The 7,049-nt window shown below is 43.0% G+C and overlaps 1 long non-coding RNA gene across 1 annotated transcript; it reads left to right on the top strand.

The window, feature by feature from the left end:
* Window positions 1–290: 290 nt before the first annotated feature.
* Window positions 291–2,383, top strand: LOC125383582. The gene is made up of 3 exons (XR_007222829.1): window positions 291–717; window positions 1,961–2,062; window positions 2,368–2,383. It is a non-coding gene; the product is annotated as an uncharacterized LOC125383582 (long non-coding RNA).
* Window positions 2,384–7,049: the final 4,666 nt, after the last annotated feature.

Below are 7,049 nucleotides of genomic sequence, written 5' to 3'. Positions count from 1 at the left end.
TGTCAGACCGGTGTATATGGAAACCAAATTACATTAGGTGTTTTTTTTAAGATGGTATTCATTATTTTGTTACTTATATCTGTAGCCTGAGATATTTCCGATGGGACGTTATACATTGGGACTTTAGATTTACAGTTTTTCCTAAATTTTAGACAATTATACAATATATGTTATGTAGCACCTTTAGAATACAGTACCACAACTTCTCGTGAGGACGATCTCTACCGTAGGTCACATGTCTCAAGACAAGCAACCAGTTTTAGTGAGAATCCGCCTGACAGCTCACCGACTGAGCTACGTCCACACTGTTAAACTTAGTGCAAATTTACATAGTCATGCCTATGACGTTACGGAACTGAACGACAAGGGTCGAATAGGTGACGGACACTTACGAAAGTTACGGGTAGGCATGGTGTCTCGTGACTTTAGTCTACGGACACTAACGAATGATCCCGATGCCATTTGGCACACTCGTCCCATTCCGTAATCTACAAGATACCGGGTGGTGAGGAATGAGCCGATATGCCGCGAACTGAAAACTGCTCCAGGCGTCAGACGTCAGACGTCGAACTCGCGAGTGTGCATGAATGATGTGGTATTTAATAATTCGTCGGGTGATTTTTGTGACAGAAAAGTGTGGTAGGGAACACTGTAAGGATGATGTGGATAATAGTAAGGAACGATGGAGGAATAAGCATGACTAGTGACGACACAACGGTGAGTTCGCTTTTGAATCAGTACTGAAAGATGTACCCGGTGAAAGTGGCTTGTGTGAATAATCCAGGACAGTTTCCAGTAGCCAAAATATTCGACACAAACCATTTCATCCTTTTTACTCGACGTTTTTGTGGGAAGAATATTAGGAGCCGCTATATAATCTATACCCCGGATTATAAATGCACCCGGATCTACTCTGATCGTGAAGGGGTGATTGATCGTAAAGGGGATCCAAGGGTTAAGGATAGACTTCAGGTAATCTAATAGCCACTAAACGGGTTCCTAACCCTAATGATCGTAAAGGGGATGCAAGGGCTAAGGATAGAGTTCGGGGTAACCTACCCTAACACTGGCGACATTTTGATGTGTTCAGCACCAATATAATATCCCTAATAAACTACATTCTTTTGCATAATGATGAAAATTAATGCACCGAAAAAATCATACATGTATATTAGTTCCCATTTATCATCCAAAGCTGGCTCCGACATAGGAGATATCGCTTGGATTAGATCAAGCGATATCTGCACTGTAGATATCGCTGCAATGAAATTACATCACAATGCTTTGCAGACCATTGTGACGTTACAGGTTACCATGACGTCACAATCAAATGACATTACTAATGGCTCTGCTACTGAAGCTGTCAGTACTTTTTACACTGAAGTCACTGCTAATTACTGTCTACAAATTGAAAAAGTTGGAAGAATGATGTTGGATGATAAATAAAATCTCACCCTCGTGTCTTTTTATATCAAATATATCAACACGAGTTGATAAAAGTGGAAAAAATTCCGAGGCTTGTCGATATCAAAAGACACTCGGGTGAGATTCTCTATTCATAACCCTTTTAGCCACTTGAATTACGAGAAAAACGAAATAAAAAATATATATCAAATAAAAGTGCTATAAAATACGCCGCCGCAGGCTGTATTCAGTAAACAAATATTCAAAACTCTCCACAGCGCTTGGCGTATTCAATGACATTTCGTGTAGAGATGATAGATCACTGGGAAGAGCTTATGTACACTCGATGACCCCTGACGTCACAGGGCATTGTTTCGCCGGTGTGACTGGCAACAAAATACTACAAATTACGTCATAGGATATGATCACGTGTTTGAAAAGTTTGTGGTACTGTATTCTAAAGGTAGGCCTCTTTTTGGATAGACTATAGATCTATAAATGTATGCTTATTGAATATAGTTCTAGTTTTGACTTTTTTTTTATGTTTTCGTTCCAGCAAGGGGGAAAATGTTACACGACCATTCCATAAGATATCATGAAGAATGTTGAATCATTGAGGAATACACCAAATAAACCCTGGGCTGTGAATTATGTTAACGTAAGTACAATTGTTTACAGTTGCATTCCATTGTCTATATCAATGTTAATTGGTGTTTTTGTGTGTGCTTTAAATGAATGCTAAGAATGTAGATCTATTTATATAAATCTATGCCCGTACCACGTTTTGTATTCAACCTGATTGTTGATGTCTCTGAATGAATGTTAAAATTTGTTTCCATCAGACACTTGCATTATACATTATTGTTTGAATATTGATAAAGCCTTATTTCCAAATGAATGTTTCTCGTCATATAGTATCTTTCACATACCTGCTCGAGATTTATTAAGCTATTTGTATTTCAGGGAAGTGGAAGTGAACCCTAAAGAAAGAAGATTCTGTCATTCAATAATTTGGAAAAGTGTATAAATTTTCAATTATCTAAAAATATTAAAATGTCAACACAACTGTGTCTTGGAGTTATTTGTTCAATGGTGACGTCGCATGACTGAAAGCTGAAGTATACTATAGAGATTTGTTTAGAGACCGACCATTTAATATTCAAGGAGGTGGGGACCTGGAACTTTTCTATGGAGATTACATATGTTTTCGGTCACAGCTACAAAGGCAGATATATGTTTTTAATTTAACTCTATCTGCCTGACGATAAGCACCTTGCAACTAGATTTATATCATTTTTGTGGCAGGCATTTGTTTTCACCACTCTGAACCATAATTATTTTTGTCAAGAATTTTCGGTGACAATCTATGTTTTCGATAAAATTCCAGGCCCCGACCCTCCCCAGAATATCAAATGGTCAACACCTTACCATGTCTGCCATTCTTATTTTGTTTCCTGCAGTACAAGCCTAAAGGGTAATGGTGTCTGACGTAGTCATATGTATCTAGTTAACAGTTCAGTGGTGTTTTTACATTTTGAACATTGTAAGCAAAACACGATCTAACTGTAAACTGGGCTATTCGACGCCCTGGTTTTAAAACATTGGTAAAGGGTATCTCGAATTATACACATTCACGTGACTAAAGCATATTCTAAAACATTTCCGGAACATGTTTTGGGGTTGTTTTTACAACATTTCAGTGGGGAATGCATGGTCATGAGATAACGTTGTCACAACGTATTTCATCCTTGTAACACAAAGTTATTTTACGTCGTTATGACAACGTCCATGGTAGTACACAGAATAATATTGTAGGGGGGCTCATTATTATAACATTGCCACAACGTAAAATACAACATTACCACAACGTCAAATACAACGTTCCCTCAACGTAAAAATACAACGTTCCAAAAACGTAAAATACAACGTTATCACAACGTTGTGACGACGTGAATATGACGTAACACAACGTTAGGCCATGACGTTGTGACAACATAAATGGGAGTCCACAGAATAACGTTAAATGGACGTAACATCTCCAACGTTATCACAACGTAAACACAACGTTATCACAACGTTGTCACAACGTGAAATTGTTAGCTGGGCAGAGCTCTCACTCCAAATTAAAAATAATGACATGGCCTGCCTTTACAGAGCTCTACCTCCAACTAACACATTATAATGACATGGTCTGCCTTTACAGAGCTCTACCTCCAACAAACACATTATAATGACATGGTCTGCCTTTACAGAGCTCTACCTCCAACAAACACATTATAATGACATGGTCTGCCTTTACAGAGCTCTACCTCCAACAAACACATTATAATGACATGGTCTGCCTTTACAGAGCTCTACCTCCAATTTAAACATTATAATGACATGGTCTGCCTTTACAGAGCTCTACCTCCAACTTAAACATTATAATGACATGGTCTGCCTTTACAGAGCTCTACCTCCAACTAACACATTATAATGACATGGTCTGCCTTTACAGAGCTTTACCTCCAACTAACACATTATAATGACATGGTCTGCCTTTACAGAGCTCTACCTCCAACTTAAACTTTATAATGACATGGTCTGCCTTTACAGAGCTCTACCTCCAACTTAAACATTATAATGACATGGTCTGCTTTTCCAGAGCTCTACCTCCAACTTAAACATTATAATGATATGGTCTGCCTTCACAGAGCTCTTACTCCAACTTAAACATTATAATGACATGGTCTGCCTTTACAGAGCTCTACCTCCAACTTAAACATTATAATGATATGGTCTGCCTTTACAGAGCTCTACCTCCAACTTAAACATTATAATGACATGGTCTGCCTTTACAGGGCTATACCTCCAACTTAAACATTATAATGACATGGTCTGCCTTTACAGGGCTATACCTCCAACTTAAACATTATGATTACATGGTCTGCTTTTACAGAGCTCTTACTCCAACTTAAACATTATAATGACATGGTCTGCCTTTACAGGGCTATACCTCCAACAAACACATTATAATGACATGGTCTGCCTTTACAGGGCTATACCTCCAACAAACACATTATAATGACATGGTCTGCCTTTACAGGGCTATACCTCCAACTAACACATTATAATGACATGGTCTGCCTTTACAGGGCTATACCTCCAACAAACACATTATAATGACATGGTCTGCCTTTACAGAGCTCTACCTCCAACTAACACATTATAAGACATGGTCCGCCTTTACAGAGCTCTACCTCAAATTTAAATTTTATAATGACATGGTCTGCCTTCACAGAGCTCTTACTCCAGCTTAAACTTTATAATGACATGGTCTGCCTTTACAGCGCTCTACCTCCAACTAACACATTATAAGACATGGTCTGCCTTTACAGAGCTCTACCTCCAACAAACACATTATAATGACATGGTCTGTTTTTACAGAGCTCTACCTCCAACTAACACATTATAATGATGGTGCCCCAGACCATCACACCCTGACGCCAGAACATTATCCCCTTGACGCAATATACACATCCCCTTGACGCAAGACACACATCCCCTTGACGCAAGACCATCACCCTCTTGATGCAAGACCATCACCCCCTTGACGCCAGACCACCACCTCTTACACCAGACCAGCATCCCCTTGACGCAAGACACACATCTCCTTGACGCAAGACACACATCCCCTTGACGCAAGACACACATCTCCTTGACGCAAGACACACATCCCCTTGACGCGAGACACACATTCCCTTGACGCCAGACACACATCCCCTTGACGCGAGACACACATTCCCTTGACGCAAGACACACATCCCCTTGACGCAAGACACACATCCCCTTGACGCGAGACACACATCCCCTTGACGCCAGACCACCGCCTCTTACACCAGACCAGCATCCCCTTGACGCGAGACACACATCCCCTTGACGCAAGACCATCACCCTCTTGATGCAAGACCATCACCCCCTTGACGCCAGACCACCACCTCTTACACCAGACCAGCATCCCCTTGACGCAAGACACACATCTCCTTGACGCAAAACACACATTCCCTTGACGCGAGACACACATTCCCTTGACGCAAGACACACATCCCCTTGACGCCAGACACACATCCCCTTGACGCCAGACCACCACCTCTTACACCAGACCAGCATCCCCTTGACGCAAGACACACATCTCCTTGACGCAAAACACACATTCCCTTGACGCGAGACACACATTCCCTTGACGCAAGACACACATCCCCTTGACGCCAGACACACATCCCCTTGACGCCAGACCACCACCTCTTACACCAGACCAGCATCCCCTTGACGCAAGACACACATCTCCTTGACGCAAGACACATCCCCTTGACGCAAGATACACATTCCCTTGACGCAAGACACACATCCCCTTGACGCAAAACACACATTCCCTTGACGTAAGACACACATCCCCTTGACGCCAGGCCATCACCCTCGGGACTCCAGACCATCACCCCCTGAACGCCAGATGAGCACCCCCTTGACAGCCAGGCCATCATCCCCTTGACGCCAGATCAGCACCCCTTTGATGCCACATCATCACCCCAGGGTTAAAAGTCATCAGTCACGGCACGACAGACAATTACAGTTGGTGGGAGCTGTACAGGGTTTACTATTGTGTGATTTATCAATAAGAGAACAACTCAACACACCCCGCCAGGACTGAGGTATGTGGCGGATTACTTCTCGCCATGCTCCACTGGGTTTACGGTTCGTGGGGTCATGAGGGGTGCCGAGGGGTCACGAGTGCACTCTGTCCCATGTTACTGGTCAAGCTGGACAGAGACTGGAACAGTTGACGCAGACACAAGCATACATTAATCAGAGCAGAGACGCGAAAACAGAGAAACAGTTTTCGATCTTATACAAGATCTTGTTCAGGTGAAGCATTCTCGACAATCAATTTGTCATCGCCACTCCCAAATGTCAGTTAATTTACAAATTAACAGGTGACTCCTGACACCAGACACCCACCCTTGACGCCAACCGCCCACCGGTGACGCCAACCACCCACCCTTGACGCCAACCATCCACCCTTGACGCCAACCATCCACCCGTGACGCCAACCACCCACCCTTGACGCCAACCACCCACCCTTAACGCCAGCTACCACAATGTCACACTGGCACAATGTTACACCAGCACAGTGTAACGTTAGCACTATGTCACACCAGCACAGTGTCACACCGGCAGATTGTCACACTGGCGCAGTGTCACACAGGCATAATGTCACACCAGCACAATGTGCGATGTGACACTGTGACAGTGTGACAGTGTGCCTGTGTGACACTGTGCCGATGTGACATTGTGTCTGTGTGACATTATGCCGGTGTGACATTGTGTTGGTGTGACATTGTGCCGGGGTGACATTGGGGCTGGTGTGACAATCTGCCGCTGTGACACTGTGCTGGTGTAACATTGTGCCAGTCTGACATTGTGCTGGTGTGACATTATGCCTGTGTGACACTGCGCCAGTGTGACAATCTGCCGCTGTGACACTGTGCTGGTGTGACATTGTGCCAGTGTGACATTATGCTGGTGTGACATTGTGTTAATGTGACATTGTGTTGGTGTGACATTGTGCCAGTGTGACATTATCCCGGTGTGACACTGTGTTAATGTGA

Source organism: Haliotis rufescens, unplaced genomic scaffold, assembly GCF_023055435.1.
Source record: "Haliotis rufescens isolate VD_foot unplaced genomic scaffold, xgHalRufe1.0.p SCAF_24, whole genome shotgun sequence".
Taxonomy (NCBI): Eukaryota; Metazoa; Mollusca; class Gastropoda; order Lepetellida; family Haliotidae; genus Haliotis; species Haliotis rufescens.
This window is presented reverse-complemented; position numbering and strand designations above follow the sequence as displayed.